Source organism: Alexandromys fortis, unplaced genomic scaffold, assembly GCF_014885135.2.
Source record: "Alexandromys fortis isolate MF-2015 unplaced genomic scaffold, M_Fortis_MF-2015_v1.1 scaffold_203, whole genome shotgun sequence".
NCBI lineage: Eukaryota > Metazoa > Chordata > Mammalia > Rodentia > Cricetidae > Alexandromys > Alexandromys fortis.
In genome coordinates, this window is record NW_026068080.1 from 1,843,286 (window position 1) to 1,861,739 (window position 18,454).

An 18,454-nucleotide genomic window follows, 5' to 3' on the forward strand; every position below is an offset into this window, starting at 1 on the left:
AACCAAGATCAGCCATCACACATTTCCAAAGCTGAACTTGTTATGGAAAGAGAGGTGGTAGGTTTAACCGGAAGGCAGTCCAGAGGCCAAGCCCAGTCCTTCTGCAAGTGCAAGTCAACCTTCCGATCACAGGCCTTTGCAAGCACAGCCCGGTCCAATACCATGTCACCTTTCCCAGCTATGGTACGGCTAGAGCTATCCCCAATAAGGGCTATTCTTCCTTTTAACTTCCCAAAGCAAGTTTGGGCAACTCAGTACACAAATTCTCAAACAAGGGTGACAATTCATTTTACAAGGTGTATGTGTGTGCATGCATGTGTGTGTGTATCTGTCTGTCTTCCTCATTTCTTATACACCTCGGGGAAAAGAATTTGAAATCAAGTGATTTTTTTTCCCATTACCACGTAGAAAACTGTCATAGAACACCACAGCGTGTCTACTTGCTCTTTTCGAAAAGTCTAATTAATTCATTCACAGAGTTTGCGTCTTACCTGGCACTGTGTCGCCGGCTCATTTTAAAAGGTGTTAAGGCTTAGGATCTCAGGGTTACCACTTGAACAAATCCATTTTCACGTCCCGTGGCTGGAGGCTGACAGGAGAGCACTATAGGCTGAGTGAGGTATCCCAGAAGCCAAACCATCTAAACATCCCCAGATTCAACAGGAGAGCCTGCCTGTGGCTTTCTTACCTTCCCCCAGGAGCAGGACACCTGGCTGGAGACTGAGTGTGGCCGCCGAATGGCTGTGTGACCTTCGTCAGTGTCTGTGCCATTGTACTCTCAATAAGGCTATGTGTCTTTGTCTGTACAGTCTCCCCTTCTAAGACCCATCTCCCACTAAAACTTTCTTACCAAAGATACTGCCTTTGAATGTAGCCAGTCAACCTGAAACTGGCCCGACTTGTCTTATGATATTATTGTACTAGCTCAATACATTTTGGGGGGAAGATTTAAGGATAGTCCAGGATGCTCAGTGGCAATGCCCAGATGGCAGTGGGTTGCTGGGCACTGCACTCATCGTACGTCACCTTAGTAGAAGGAAGGACCCTTCAGACTCTTCCAACACAAGCAGAATTCCCTGACAGGAGGCAGGGAATAGGTTGAAGCCTTCTTGGATGCAATGGCTGATCAGTTTGGAACACAAGTACATAGGTCAGTGGTTCTCCACCTTGCTAATGCTGCGACCTTTTAACACATACAGTTCCTCATGTTACGTGACCCTCCCCCCCCACCGCAGAATTATTTTCACTGCTGCTTCATAACTGGAATTTTGCTACTGTTATGAATCGTAATGTAATTATTTGTGTTTTCAACATCTGTGACATGATCATTGAACACCCAATGAGTCACAATCCATGGGTTGAGAATCACTGCTATATGATCTTTGAGTTCTCCTAAGACATGTTAGAAAAAGGATTGCTGCCTGATTCCGTGTTTTGTCCACTGTTGGGAATTCTAGGAATCTGGTGGTCCTGGGGACCAAGCTGAATTGCACAGCATCTAGAAGTAAAAGAGAAAGACAAGACAAAACAAACAAACAAACAAACAAACAAACAAACAAACAAAACCCCTGCTAGGCCCCTTGACCTTGAAGGAGGCAGGTGCCTTCCACCTCTACCCACACAAAGGCAGAATGCTGCCAGTCAGAAAAAGGAGTAACTGGAGTAGGACGCGGGCAAGCTTATTGTTTCGAGGCGGGCTAGCAGGAGGAGCAGTTAGTAAATGCTGTCACCCACTCTCGCCTCTATCTTGGAATTAACTTTCTATTAATTACTTCTTGCTGGGTAGACAGCGGAAACGTTGCCGTCTCAGGAAACGCAGCTTTTCTCTGCCTGAGACCTGTAGGCTACAGAAACACCCGTCTGCCTGTAAGAGGACAGAACTGAGTACCGTGTCCTGGAGTCAGAAGGCAGCAGGTGGCCTAACTCTGCTTCCTTGGGCTTGGGTTCTGTGTGGGGTTTAGAGCCAAGCCTCCCAGCAAAGTGCTCATCTGTCTGGCTAGCTTATTTATTCAAGTGTCTTTAGAGCATTTCCAAGTGCCAACAGGGACAAGACAGGCTTTGGGCATTTGGGACCATGGATCCTGACCAAACACCTCTCTCTATAACAGTATGACCCATACATGTGTAAGAGTAACACTTAGATGGATTTAATCGTTTTTTTAGATCCAGCCTGGCACATACTGCTGAGTACTTTGCCACAGAACTATGTCTCCGGGTCCCTAAACATTGATTTTATATTCTCCCCAAACCAGTTCATTCCTCTGGCCCCTTTGTTTGAGCTATTCTCCAGAAATGGGAAAGAAACTTACAAGGCTCAGGAAGTAAACAAGATTTACAAGTATCAGAAAGCTGCTAAGCTTGCAAAGTTTACACCACACCTCCAAAAATTACATAAGGAAGGAGGATTGCTGAGTTGCCTGTAAAATGTAAAAGGGACTCTGGGGTGCAGTTTTCAGGGGATTTCATTCTAGGATCAAATTTTGGTGATGCAGCTGCGTTTGTGTCACCCGCATTCCTGTAAGGAACCCCAATAAGTCCACTGATTCTCAAAGAGGGACTTGGGTGGAATTGTTTCTTTGGTCTGTCCTCAGTCCCCTAATTGAGGTAAATAGACATTTTCTCATGTCTTCCCAAGGAAGTAAGAAAGCTCAATATTTCCCAGTCCTCCTGAGATTTATAGCTTTCAGCATGGGTCTTTTATAGAATGTATACATGCTCATGCATATTTACTTAAAGTATTTTGGAGCTATATATAGAAGGGTCAAGTTGCAGAGACTACTCATGAAATACAATTAGAACTTTTCGTAGAGAACCAAAAAAAAAAAATCCCCCTCCATTCCTATGACTTCCCTCCAAAGGTTAAACTTTTAAATTATTTTCTTAGAAATTCCTTTGCCTGAATAGCCTTGCTTGGCTCTGCTAGATTGTCTTGAGTTCTATCTTAGGAATTAGTGCCTTTCTAAAATTTTGAATTTCTGTGTACCGAACACCATTTTCCAGGTGGCTTTAGAAAAAGATTTCAATTTATTGCTTTCCAGGCACTTCCTGCGTCCATCTCATTGTGCTTGGAGCTGCGGAGGAAGTGTAAGGTGCGTTTTCTATCTTGAAAATGCCATGGCCACACAGGCATGAAATGGCATGCAGCTGGTAAGCTAACACAGGACTGATTGGACCAGCAGAAGGGAGAGCTTGGAAGTCAGCATGAGGAAGATGCTGATCACTTGGCTCCTAGTCTAGAGGGTATATATGTAGCCCCGACTCCCCACATGCAATAAAAATGCATCTGTATAAATTACAGACTATTTATGACCTCAGTCATAAGAACACAGATGGAGGCAGCATAGTCCTCACCTCATACATGAGGACATTGATGATCTAAAGAAATTTTGGTTATCTGCACTCAAATGAAATAGCTCTCAAACTGAATTCTGGATCTCTTTCCACTTCACGACTGCCTCTGTGTGATCTTGAACCAACCACTAGTGCCTGGCGTGCCCAGTGTCTAGACTCATCTGGGTCTCAGTAGTATGATTTATGAAATGAAGGGTTTAGCTCACATCAACATTTTCTAAAGAGAGCAGCAGGGAATAACAGTTGCATAGAAAGACCATTAACCAGAGGTAAACTTGCCTCAGAAATACAAATTCTCATAGTTTAATAATTTATTAATTATGGATAAATTATTAATTTATTTCCCACTTAGGATTCTATTGGTCACACAATTTATTTCACATATTTACATTATAATGCATACATTTGTTATAGAAATGATGAATATTTTAACCTCATGTTCTTAAAAAAAACTCCCAGAAACTTTAGTTTGTTAATGAACGTTGTTAATAACTAAGGGATTTAGCCAGGGATGGAGGTATAGAAAGAACTAGATCCCTAGTATCTCTGAGACACTTACCTCATCCTGGGTCTAGGCTTCCTTTTTATGTGATCCTGGGATTTTCTTGTTCAGGGTCAGTTGAATTTTTATGTCTCATAGTTGAAAACATCCTACTTGATTCACAAAATCAAGACATATTATCCTGTCATGAGCGATTGACAGTTTGGGATAATACTAAAGAGATAAAGTTAAGGTATTCATAGGAGATTTTTGTCTACCAGGCCTACCATGGCAAAATACTACAAGCTAGGTATTTATGGGTAGTTGTGAGGTCAAAGCTCTGAAGCCAGGAATGTAGGAGGGTGGCCGGAGGCTGGAAGGCTAATGATGGCAGAGCCACAGTCAGGTAAGACACATTTCATCTGCCAGCACACAGGTCACTAAGCAGGCCGATGCCGACAGGCACCTAGGTATGCACCTACAAAGCCAGGCTGCACACAGGTGGGCATAAACATGCATATAGCCTGGCACTGAGGCCACATAGGTAGGCTGGCAAAGGGTCGTGTCTCTGACCTCAAAAATGGCTTTCTGCATCTATTGCGGGTTGTATCACCATTTGCTTTTGGGTTCTTTGACCATCCAGTGTCAGCTGTTTTGTGCTGGTTTATGCTGTTCCTTCCCCAGATAGTCAATGTTAGCCATGTTTGAACTGGTTCATACCACGTGTCCATATCTGTACCGTGTTGTCTAGACACAAATGGGCCCATATGACCTTGAGTTTCCTTTCAGGAATTTATAAGCAGAAGTTAAGTCCTCGCAATTACAGATGGGGGAAGTCTAAGCCCAAGGACCTAGGTATTCTGTGTCTTATGGGGGCTTGCTTTTTGCTGTGTAGATGACTTCTGCTTAGTCCTCACATGATAGAAGGGATGAGAAAACTCTCATGGACCCCTTTTATAACGATACTAGTCTTATCCCATGGTGTAGGGTCCACCGTCATGACCCAATCACCTCTAAAAGCTTCTGCCTTCTAATACTGTCTTTAGGGGGTTACAATAACAACTTTCAAATTTGGGAGGAAACAAATATTCAGAGGGCAGCGAGAGGTTTATCTTGCATTTCTGAAGAAAAGTCTAATGGATGAGAAGGATCCAGACAGCCATTTCTAGGGAAGTGACAACAGTCTACATACAATGTATGTGGAACTAGGACTAGGGACCATAATGGGCAAATGAGAGGCAAGACGTATATTGACGAACCGACAGAATGTGGCCCCTGAAGGCAAGGCACCCGTGCTGGTCGACTGATAACCTGGGGTATCGTGGGAAGAGAGTGTGAACAAGGAATTCTCTGGATCAGAGCAGCCTATGGCCTTCTCGGGGGATTGTCTCCATTGTAGATCAATGAGGAAAGACTGAGTTCATTGTGGGCGGTGTCGTTCTCTAGGCTGGGAAACCTCTGTGAGAGCCTCTAGATTGATTGAGTTCATCTGCTCTTTCTGCTTCCCCTGCAGATACTCTGTGGCCAGCTGATCTGGGTTCCCGCAGCTGTACCTTCCCTGCTGTGATGGACTGGGCCCTCAGACTGTGAGCCAAGATAAACCCTTCTTCCCATTAGTGGCTTTTCCCAGATAGTTTGCCCCAGCAATGAGAGAAATCACTCATATTGTAAAGAATCTCACCGACAGAGCCATGAATAAACAGCCTTGCAGAGAGCTCACTCAGCTGACATGGGTCCTGAATTTCCTTGCAGCCCATATAAAGATGGTCTGTCAGAAATAAGCTCCCCAATTTTAGCTGGGATGACAGAGTCTGGCATGCCCACAGTCAGGGGGACGGCAGGCATCTACACATCTGAGGTGAGAAGAGCCTTTGTTCGTTTCTTCTCAAATAACATTGCCTTGCTGACTCATGTCCGCCTGGTGCCCTGCTGTGACCCCTGGATATTCAGCGCACTAATCACACTCCACATTATTGTTAATAATCAGAGCCTATAAAATTATGCTGCATCCTGGCTTGTTATCAAATCCTAGAAGTATGCAAATAGATTAATCAACTTGCTCCCACACTTAGAACCTTGAATGGAACTTTAAGTGTGGTGGAAATATTTGCCCTGGCTCTCAGTTGTCTCCTCCAATCAAGCCTGAGGTGTGTTTTCCTCCTAACTTTTAATTGCATGACCTCTGAGAACCTAATTTCCAGAAAACCCATTTATTATTTTAATGCTCATTTGGCATTATTATTTTCCCAAAGCAATCTTTTTGTCTCTGAATCTCTGAGGAGAGTTGAGAAGCCAAGAAAAGCTTCATTTTCTCTTCCTGGCCCTCAAAGGAAGGCAAAAATGAAACATTAAAAAAAAAATCTGAGCATCTACTTGAGGCTGGGTGGGAGGGAACTAGCGAGAAAGCAAGGGAAAGGGAGAAAGAGATTGGAAGGCACTTGCCTTGGTCCCAGATGGGAGGCAATCCGGCAAATTGCCTTTAAACAGCGGTGCCCCTGCAAATAGGGCACTCTGGCTGTTTTGTGTCACTTGAAAGCATCTTGTTGATATTTTTATGGATTTTATGATACATCCTAAAGCATGTGGCAGGAGCAGCCACTTGGAGTTCTGGCAGTAATGAAGACTGTTATTCTCACAGTCTGAGGAGTCTTTACTTCAAAGGGAGGCGTTGATCTGATCTTTCATCTTCTCAGCTGTTGCTTCCCAGCTTCCCTCAAATCCTGTTTGAACTAAAAACCCCACATTTCCTGGCTGGAGTGAGCGAGCAATTCCCTTGGTACTTCTAATCTCACTTGGAAGCTACTAAACGGTGATTGAATGGTGCCATTAACAAAAGGAGGTAAATACATTCGAATGCGCAGTCGCTGCTCAAATAATAATAAAAGAAACTGGCTTGTTTGTCAAGACCCTGGCTTGTTTACTGAAATGGGATAAAGTTAAATGATGAAAGGGTGGCTGGGGCATAGATGGATGGATGGATGGATGGGTAAGTGGATGAGTGGATAGATGAATAGATAGGTGGGTATATAGGCAGATGAATGAATGGGTGGATAAATGGAAGATGGAAGAATGGATGGGTGGATGGGTAAGTGGATGAGTGGATAGATGAATAGATAGGTGGGTATTTAGGCAGATGAATGAATGGGTGGATGGATGGATGGATGGATGGATAAATGGATGGATGGATGGATGGATGGATGGATGGATGGATGGGAATGAATGGTGAGTAGACGGATGAGAGGAAGGATATTGTAAGCAGGTAGTTTGGGTGTGTGCACTGAAAAACTTTCACACCCTCTGGGTAGGACAGTAGAAAGACAGAAAAGAATATGCTACACCAAGGAATGGTGATCTGGATTTTCTATGGAATTAGTACCTAATGTTTTTGGTCAGCTTTATTAGGGGGAGACTTCCCATTACTTTAGTCAGGCGAATTTTCTTACTGGTTCCTGAATGTTCCTATGCTCTTCCTTTACTGAAAGTCTATACTATGCACCTGTTTAGACATCCAAGTTAAGGAATTCTCAATCAACATGGTTGAAAATGTACGTTCTTTGTCATGCTGGTCACTTTGTCAGTGGTTAGTATGGGCAAGTGCCTACTTGTTCAGATACAGAACAACTCCATCAGCTCAGAGTTCGTGGCTACAGCTGTTTCACAGAGCTGTAAAGCTTCCTAATCTTCCCTAATTATGTTTAAAAGGACTCATAATCGTCTTTCGTTTGCGACACACTCTCAACATTGATTCCTGCGTGGTCCGATGTTTATTTATTTATTAGTTTCCATCCTGCAATAAACATCTCTGAAACTACAGCTAAGAGTCAAAGTCAGGATGTTAAATAGGACCCACATACAGTCAGTCAGTCCTGGGTCCCTTCCCTAGTGACTGAGTACCACTTGATAACGTATCTTCCATTTTGATTTTGTGCTGGCTTTCCTATTCTGGCATCTTCATAAAAATCCAGGTGTGGTGTTCATTTCTTCACATGTGTACAGTTTTTGTTGGTTCCGAGTTATAAAATGATACCACACAAAAGGTAATTTTGGAAGCCTTTTTGAAACTTATAATATTGTTTATACTAATTTATATCTCTGGCATACAATATTTTCTTTATTCTGGGCATGAACCACCATTTATTTACTACCCTTCTGTTGAGAGAGTTTGTAATTAGCTTTTCTAATTCTTGTGAACAGTATATATGTTTTATGTTGTACATGTGCACGTCTGTCTCTTGGGTGTGCTAGGGAGTAAAGTCATAAGACACATGAATGTTTAGCTTCAGTGACAGTTTTCCCACCATGCATGTGTCAACTAACTGTTGGCCTTTTTAGCTAATTAAATGGGTGTTGAATGGTCTCTCATTGTGGCCTTGATTGGCATCCCCTATATCACTAATGATGAACTTGACCAAGAATCAGCAACATTCTATTCTAGAATTCCTACTCTAACCTTTTACTCGCGTTTAAGTCAGACCTGCTTTGTTCGCTGGCTTACAGGATTCCTCAGATGACCTCTCTGCTATTAAACAAACCTTAGCTCTCTCTATTGACCAAGCATTCCACAGATTTCTTCCTAATCTGTTTCTAGTTGTTCTAGCCTATTCTGTAATCGATTCGTCTATTCCTGTGATAACACAGTACTGCATTCATGACTAGAGTTTTGGAAGAAGTTCCTGTGTCTAAATAAGGCATGCGCATGCGCTCACTGCAGAGGGTCCTCATGCAGAAAGACCCACATTGTCTCCATCTATTTTTTTAAAACATACATTTCATCATCTTATCAAATTTCCCACACCCTTACAATCCAATCTTGCCATGTTAATTGGGGTTGCTTTGGATCCACACTTCAGCTTGGAACAGTAATTTCTGTATGAACCTCTCGGGGTAGGAAAACCTTCTTTGTTTACTTTGTGGCACCTCTCATTTTGCAGTTATTTAGCCTTGGTCCTTGATTACCTACACTCTCCGAGGCTATCGTAAAAACTACATCCTCTTTACCTATACTTTCTAGTTTGCTCTCGCTGTCAAGAAATACAAGTAACCCTTGAATATGGATGAATATATGAAAAATGGACTCAACTGTCTGTATCAGTGGCTCCCAGCCTGTGCGTCATGCTTGGAGGTCACCATAACATGAGGAACTGTATTAAAGATCATAGCGGTAGAAAGGTGGAGAGCCATTGGTCTAGATACTAGCCAGTTTTGGCCAGTTCTGTCATTTAAAAAGTGCTAAGGTTATTTAGTACTTTTAAATGTGATCTGTAAATAATGATGTTTTTGCTCCTTTTTCAGCCCTTGTGAGTCCTTCTCTAAGCCTCAGTATACCGGCTTAGCTAGCTTAGTCAATAGTACAGATAAGTGAGATATTGATCTTAAAGAAAATAATTCTAGTGCTTCCTGATTTAGAGTGATGTTTGTTCTGGAGCTTTAAAAAATAGTAAGTCACTTATCTGCTCACAAGGAATTCTGTTTAGCTCCCCAAGAGTCTGGGATATGTTAGTATTGGATCTCATTGGGTACATTTTTAATATCTACCATCAGACGATATCATTTTAAAACTTCTTTATGTAGTGATTTATATAAGGTTGTTTATTTACTTGTGTGTGTGTGTATACGTGTGTGTGCACTTGTGTAGAGAGCAGAGAATGACTGTGAGAGTCCTTTCTCTCTTTCCACCATGCAGGATTCAGGGACTGAACTCAGTTGTTAGGCTGGGCTGCCAGAACCTTTACCTACTCAGCCATATTGCTAGCCCTGGTTTCTAAAATTATCAAAGCCACTTGCGTTTTTGTGTTAAATCCTGATTGGTTCCACTCTAAGTGTCTACGTGTACCGTAGAGTTGAGTTTTCGAATCCACCACTTGCAAGGTCTGTCTTTTTAATCCATAACTATAATAGCTCTTTCTCCAAACACATTAAACCGAGTATAGAGCCAGAAGGTGGTGGTGCATGACTTTAATCCCAGTACTTGTGAGGCAGAGAAGGGGGAATCTCTGTGAGTTCAAGGCCAGAGTGAGTTTCAGGACAGCCAGGGCTACACAGAGAAACCCTGTTCCAAAAAAAAAAAAATCCAAAAAACCAAAAACATAAACAAACAATCAAACAAAAGGTATGAAACTAGAATTATGCTGTTCTTGAAGAATAAAAACTGGAAATATTTCTCTGCATTATCCTCTCAGGGTTAGGATGGCCTACCATTGGTAGGGGCAGTTCTGAACTTCTCCCAGCAGTTCAAGCAATTGTCTCAGGACTTGTAGGGTCTCTGCAAATATGGCTGCTTCCTGGTTCCAAAAAGAGAAAGTTATCCTATTCTGTCTGTTTCTCACCACATACCACTCCACAAGTTTACAACACCTGGCCCTAATCTTGGTACAGAATATGGAAACCTAGACCCATAGTACTAAATATGGATCACTCACTAGCGGAGAGTAACCCCATTATTAACTTTGCAAAGAGCTGGCAAGACATACCTGTTGACACCCACAGTCACTCCTGCATTCCGTTCTTCCACTGGAAGGAGTTTATAGCAACTTGGATTGTCAATCAAGAGTCTTTACCACATCGCACATTGAGAAGACACCTGCTTTTCTAAGCTGTGGTATTAATATTCTGCTGCTGATATCCATAGATGCTGCTGGAATTTCCCTCTCAGTAGTAGAACACTTCTAAAAAGTTTTGTTTCATTTAATTTTCTTTTTAGATTTTGTGTGTGTATGAGTATTTGCCTGCATATATGTCTGTGTACCATATGCATGCCTGGTGCCCATGGAGGTCAGGAGAAGATGTCCGATCCCCTGAGATTGGAGTTATAGATGGTTGTAAACCACCATCTTGGAACTGGGATAGAAATCCAGTTCCTCTGCTCCTAACTGCTGAGCCATCTCTCTGGCCCGGCATAGATAGTTTTGATGAAAAATATCAATAGTTAAAAATCTCCCACTTAATCCTTAAAATCCTAATGGTCTACCTCAGACATAGAACAAGTTGTTTGCGATTTTGGTGTGCATATTTGAAAATGGACCTGATGTTGTATTGTGAGGAAACTACTTCAGAGAACATTCGGATCCTTATAGCCGATAGGAAGTTTCTATTTGCTGGCCAACAGGCTGCATAGGGAGCTAGCCTATACCTGTGGCTCTGAGCCTCAATGTTCTTTGCCTTTTGTGTGCAAAAACCACATCCTTATTGACACTCTTCAGTTAGCAAGAGCAGTTAGTGAGAAGCGAAGCTACAGAAGCCACAAGGAAGGGTTAATACATTTAGGGACTGTCCCAGATCCTGGAGCTACAGACTTCGTCTCTGATGGATTAGGTCTTTGTTCCTATTTGGATCCTAAGGGCAGAGTGGTACCTCTGGCACAGTGTCCATTGTGGCAAGATCTTGGGGTCTACCAGGATCTGGGGACCTGGTGTTACATTCCCCACTGGTTCTGCAGATATGAATCAAGGGCCTTATCCTGGAGCAGGGATTGGATCGTGTCCTTACCACCAGAACTTAGCAGACTTTAGTCTCTGTTTTACATAATAAATAGACAGGTGAACAAACAGGATCCTACAGCGAGAGTTATGAACAAAAGGATTAATGGCCCAGCCATGGCCATAAGTGGAATAGTTAACTAGAGGGACCAGAATTGGAATCAGTTGCTAGATTCTTGACATCTTTTTATTTTTCTCTTTCCTGTAGGTTTTTTTTTGACCATGGCTAAACTTTCTCAGATTACCCCTGACTGGTGGACACAGCAGCAACAAGTTTCTCCTGGTGACATAAAGAGACCTCCTTGTCTCATAAAGAGGAGCCCAGTCCTCTGTGGTTCTGTAGAACAACCTCCGCTAAGGAATCTAACTGGACTTCTGGACCAGAATCAGAATTTTCTAGATGGCCCGGGTCTGTGTCTTCTTGAGCACCGAGTTCCTTAAGGTTTTTATGATTCGTAGCTAGTGGTGAGATTCTGACTGTAGTGGAGCCTGAGACACCTACCCCTAGAAGAATAGGGGTTGCTCATCACTCAGAGAAGCCCTGCCCCCTACTCTGTTAAAGATGAAGCCCTGGGGTGTGACATACATGAGGCCTGGAAGGAGTGGGGTCTCCTCCAGTGCAAATGCAGAAGCACACTTGGTTAAGCCATTAGTACAAGCTCGCTAGGTAGTCCCGGGTCTGGGAAATACATTTGGCCACCATTTCTGGGGTTAATCTGCTAAGTATGGCTACAGGAATCTGCATAGAGAGAACTATGCAAGGGCTATCTTGGTGACAAATACTCTTCCCTTGGAGGTCCCCCAGGGTGAGCTTAGATTGGTTCCATTTACAGCTGTTAGGGATGGAAGTGGGGCTTATTGTTTGATGAGTTCCAATCCCAACGAAATATGGGAGCATGGGGTCCAGGCACAGCCAGCTGTCCTGACCTATGTCTGATTGAGAACAGCTAAGAAATGTATAGTTTGAAGAGAAAAGGTGCTCCAGCAAAAACTACTGTTGCAGCCAAAGCCTGTGCTGAAAGAGATAAGGAGGCGAAGGGAAGCCTTCCCTGCTCTGTATTGAAATAAAGGGAAGAAAAGAAGGACTTTTCTGCTCCTAAAAAGCAATAAGCAAAATCTGCCACTAATGTGGTTCAACAAAGCCAGGCTCCATCCTATGGTGGAAGTCAAACTTGGTGGTCTCATCCTTGTGGTGCTGGCTTTAGGGTCATGAAGGATGGAAGAGTAAAAGGGTCATGGAATCCTCTTCCAAGGTTTTCGAGTGTCACTGAGACCATGCAATGTGTGGAAGAAAAAACCCTGAGAAAAAAACCCTTAGAGGACAAGAGGCCCGGAGAGACCATTGCATGGAGCTATGGAACTAAAGCCTGGGTTTTTAGAATTAAAATATTTATTTTTGATAAATGGAACATAGCGATCCAAATTTGTTTCATAACCAACTCCATGCCACTTACTGAATTGTATAGGTTTCCTTGCTGATTTGAACTCTTGATTGAACCAGACAAAATGAGAACACTGAGTTTATCTCACCCAGCCATCTCTGAAAGTCTAATTCAACTGATGGTAAGCACATTAAAAACAATGTAGGAAAGAAACAATAAGCAGAAAAATGTTGCTCAGAGGAAGCTGAGGCAAGGTAAAAAAAAAAGCAGAAGAAAATATCAAAACTTCTTCAAAAGAAGAGGTAAGATAGTTCACCAGAAAGTGGGAATATATTAAATACACACATATCTACAGATTACAGCAACACAATTAGAAATTAAAATAAGATAATAGAAATTATTAATGTTGGTTAGTTACTACAAATACAACATTAGGACAATCCCTCTGGAAAAAAGCATTATAAAGACAGAAAACAGTCTCAAGATTTTCTGGGTAAAGTTATTTGTAACCTGGGATTTCATACTCATTTATCTGTGAAGGTAGACTGTGTACGTTTTCAGGGGAGTCATATCTCTCTGCCATCCTCTCAGGAAACCCCTTGGGTCCCTCTACCAGAACAAATAACAAAGAATGCAAGGTCCAGGAAGGGACTCGGTGTACAAATGAAGAGGTCTTGATATCAGGTGAAGAAGTCAACTGGGAAGAATTTCTAGAAAGATCTTTCTAGAAAGAATCAGGAAGTAGCAGGGTGTCAAGATATTTCCAAAAGGTATAAAAAATGGGGGACATGAAGTTGGGAGAAGGTAGATCTGGGAGGGGCTAGCAAAGAAATGTGTGTGTATGATCAAAATATGTTACACGCACATATGATAATGTTAGAGAATTAAACAGCATATTTTCATGAAAATATGAGTCTATAAGCACATGAGTATAATGGATATGTTTGATTACATCACGTGGACATTCACAAGTTTAGTAGAGAATAGAGACTTAGTTTGTGAATGATTCATGGAAAGCTAAACAAATAAAATGGGACAGAAATGAGCTCCAAGAAGGAGAGGGGAGCATCGTTACAGGACGTAGAATGTGACTAGTATATGCGACTTTGTGAATTGGGATTATAGTGAAAAGCGGCGATTATTGGCTTGACTGAATAGTGTTTAATCATTATAGGTTGAGGTTAGGAAACCATCGTGCAGAAAGAGATAAATTTTTACAGTCCAGAATTTGAAACCCATGAAACTGAAGAGTTGCAAAAAGCTTATGCAGATTTTTCAATTTGAAATGCAAGGTTCGTGAGTAATAGCAACAACTAAATAACTGGGAATAGATGTCTGTGGGACTTGAGGTACTAGTTGAAATTCTATGTTATGTACATAATTAAAATTAAACCAAAGAATAAAGCCTTTTTCACATTCATTTCTTCTAAAATATCTCTTAAAAGGTGCAAGGAAGTAGTACTTGTGTATAATTGTGTGAGCGTATGTGTGGGGCATGCACATGCAAGTGTGTGTATGTGTGTGTGTGTGCCTCCCTTGTGTATAATTGTGTGAGCGTATGTGTGGGGCATGCACATGCAAGTGTGTGTATGTGTGTGTGCCTCCCTTGTGTATATGAGTGTAAGTGTATGTGTGGTGCATACACATGCAAGTGGGGGGGCGTGCATGCCTATGCCTCCCTTCTGTATATGTGTGTGAGTGTATAAGTGGTATATGCACACACAAGTGTGTGGGTGTGTGTATCTACACCACCCTTGTGTGTATGTGTGTGAGTGCATGTGTGGTGCATGCACACAGAAGTGTGCACATGTGTGTGCCTATGCCTCCCTTGTGTATATATGTGTGAGTGTATGTGTGGTGCATGCACACACAAGTGTGCTGGTGTGTGTGTCTACACCTCCCTTGTCCATGTGTGTGTGAGTGTATGTGTGGTACATGCACACACAAGTGTGCATGTGTGTGCCTATGTCTCCCATGCAGCAGCCAGAAGGAGACTCCCAGGATCTCTCACAGAGCCTGGAATTGGACTAATGGCTATTAAGTCCCAGTGACCCTCCTATCTTTGTCCCATGTAGTGTTGAATATACAGGCATGTGTGACTATGCTTATTTATTTTCCTGTGTGGGTGCTGGGGATTTGAACTCAGGTACTCATGCTTGCTCAGCAAGCTTGCTCCCTTACCTGCGAAGCCATCTCTCTAGCCACAGAATTTTTAAAAGATATTCTTTAGTTTGTTGACAATTTCATAAATAAGTACACCATATTTATCATCTCCTCCCATCCCCTCACCCCTCACCTTCCCTACTCCCTCTCAGATCCATTACTTCTTCTCCTCTAATTATTATTATTGCATAACTATATGTATGTATAGGGATGGATATAGACATCTGGACTGAGACCATGTAGTGTTATTTCTGTGTACCTGTGTTTAGGTCTGACCACTCAGCACTGGATAACCCATCAGTGGTCTTGTCCCTGGGAAAAACTTAACTCTCCAGCTTTCAGATACCACTGACTGTCTGCAGCTCTTCTTCTAGGGCTGGGTCCTTATGACGTTTTCCCATCCCCACTGGCATGCTGTTTGGTATGGTCAGTATGCAGGTTTTGTTTAGGCAACCATATTGTTGACTTTTTATGGGTGAAGCAACCCTGCCGTATATAAAAGATACAGTCTCAAAGTATTCTGGCCCTTTGGTTCTTACATTCTTCTCACCCCTTCTTTGCTGATGTTCTCTGGGCCTTAGATGTAGGAGGTGTAATATAAACATACTAACACCATGGCAGCTTATGCTCTGTATGGGACCAGTTCTAGATTTCGGTGTGGTCTTTGTATACAGAAAAAGGAAGCATTCTTGAAAAGCAGTGAGAGCTACACTTTTCTATGGGTTAAGAATAAACATTTAGAAGGCGATTCGAAAATATATTGATTAGGGAAATCAGCCCCAGAATTCTTGAGGTGAACTCAGCTTCAGCCTTACGAGTTAGATGGCTGCAGGTGGCCATGCTATATAACTGGCCTTCAAGGTCAAAGTAAAACGGGACCTTAATCCCAGAAGCATGGGGAGAAAGAGAGTTAGCGTTTACAAAGTATCAAGTTCACAGAATGGAGTGCATAGCCAGCAAACACTTTGATTGCTTTGATTGCACGACCCCTTGTGTTGAGGCTTAGTCACCTGTCCATGGTACTATGGAGGCAGGTAGAAGGTGGAACCACTGAGGGTGGGGCCCAATGAGAGGAAGTTAAGTCATTGGGGGCACACACTGGAAGGGGACTGTGGGATTAGCTACTTCCTTTCTCTCTTTACTTCCTGATGGCCGTGAGATGATCAGTTTCTCCAGCCACAAACTTCGGCCACCATACTCTCTCTTACTCTTTGCCCCAAAACAACAGGGCCAACCCACCGTGGACTGAAACCTCCAACATTGTGAGCCAAAATGAGATTTCCCTCCCTACTCTTCCTTGTCTGTATTTCTCATCTGTGGCTGCTTGGCCCCATCTTTCTCCGGCTCAATTGTAAACAGCTCCACCCTGCAGTACTTTCTTCTTTTCCTCCTTCAAAAACCAGCAGTATAATAACTGCTAAGGCTTCCCAGCTCTGAAAGTAAAGGAAGACGAAGGTAAAGAAAGGCAAAGGCAAGGAGGAGAGAATCTAAGATAGTGACTTCAGGTTCTTTCTAGGGACATCTTGTTCCTTGTGCTAAGATCAAGGCTCCCGACTGGCAGGGGCCTGGGGGCAGCAGAGGAGTTTCCACGGGGGTGCTGGTCCCACGCAGAGAGGCTCCCCCTGGGTTCAGGTGCCAGAGAAGAGCCCCAGATGGCTCAAGCCATTACTCACTAGCCTAAGGCGGCACAGCCTGGCCCCCATTGTTCAGGGAGATAAAGTGCTGAGATCAAGCCTGTGACAAAGGGATTCTCTCTGAGCACTAATTAGCTTCGGAGTAATTTCTAATCCAACTCCAGTTTCAGCCATATGTACGTACAGATGTACTTTACACATTTCCTCTCTTTCCCGGCGTTCGGACATCTTTCCCGCCACCTGCCCCGTGCTTCTACACCCTTTTGCTTCTATTAATCTGTTTTCTCTCGCAAAAATAGTTTCGCATCAGCCAGACACCTCAAGGCTGGAAGCAGCTTTGGGAATTCTCCCTGGTCTCCCACAGTGCTGTGCGGGGCTGCCAGGGTCCTATTATCCAAGTCAATCTGAAGCCCAGAACCCCTGTCTCTGGAATGACAACACACAGCTATGGGTATAACTGAGGCAGATGTGCCCGTGGTCTGCTGGCTATTTTTATACTGTATCTCATGCTTTTTTCATTCTCTTTCTGCATTTGTTTTAAAGATATCACTCCAAAGTTACCTCCAGGAATACCTTTCCCATCTGACACCCTTCAGTGCTTCTCAAAGCTGACCTTAGGTCCTCTGTAGATCCTTCCTTTTGTTCCTGTTCTTTTACTTCAGAGAGCTTTCAGGGGCAGATTCCTGCAGCTGTGACTGCCTGTCTTTCTGTTCAGCTTGACTGTGCCTAAACCATCACAATTGCACCATGGAAACCTTCACTACTTCTTTGTCCAATGGTGGTGGTGGTGGTTGTTGTTGTTGTCGCTGTTCTTCTTCTTCTTCTCTTCTTCTTCTTCTTTTTCTTCTTCTTCTTCTTCTTCTTCTTCTTCTTCTTCTTCTTCTCCTTCTCCTTCTCCTTCTCCTTCTCCTTCTCCTTCTCCTTCTCCTTCTCCTTCTCCTTCTCCTTCTCCTTCTCCTTCTCCTTCTCCTTCTCCTTCTCCTTCTTCTTCTTCTTCTTCTTCTTCTTCCTCATTCTCTTTCTTCTTTCTCTACCTTCTCCTCCTCTTCCTCATTTCTAAAAGCTTATTTTTCTAATCACATGGCTCCCATACTAACCACAGTCTCCAGTCTCTTCTCAATTGGCACGAATTCCAAAAGGATAAACCCTGAGGTTGTCCTTGTTTTACTCCACGATTGGTCCATATGTGCTAAGCTTGGTATAAACTGATCTCTGTCAGGAGACCTCATTGATGCACTTCCTGTTTACTTAGGTAATATTATGTCCTTCTGGGGCCTTTGATGGAGTTGAAGACTAGATAGTTATAGTTACAGTTTTTGTAAAGTTGTATGGCCCAATAAACCTCTCTGCCTATGAAATAATCCAAATCAGACCAAATCAAACCAAATTAGAAAAAAGCCCAGGTTTTTAATGGATGCCAGCACTCCAGGGTGGTGTTCCAGCTCCCCTCCTGGGAAGAAAGACCTGGAAAACATGAAGAGGGGAAAGGAAGACCATATGTTCCGTCTCTGGGGGGTGGTTTAGATAGGCTGTGGGAGTGGTCTTGACCCTCTTTGGGGAGGGGTCACTGTTTTGCGGGCTTTCTTGGAGGTGGAGTCTGGACTGGAGAGGAGCCTGGGATGAAATTTTCCACCCAACATTCCAGAAAGGATGCCAGGGGCTGGGGTGAAGACTGGACCCAAACATTCCAGACTCTTTGGATATGGGGTGCCAGGGGGCTGGAGTGACACTTCCAACCAAACAAATACAAACGGGTTAATTTAAGATGTAAGAGTTACAGGACATTGAGCCTACAATTCGGGTTCTTAGAGAAGCTAAAGAAGAAGGAGAACCCAAAGAAAAACATATAGGCATCCTCCTGAATATTAACCTTCATCAGGCGATGAAAGGAGACAGAGACAGAGACCCACATTGGAGCACCGGACTGAAATCTCAAGGTCCAAATCAGGAGCAGAAGGAGAGCGAACA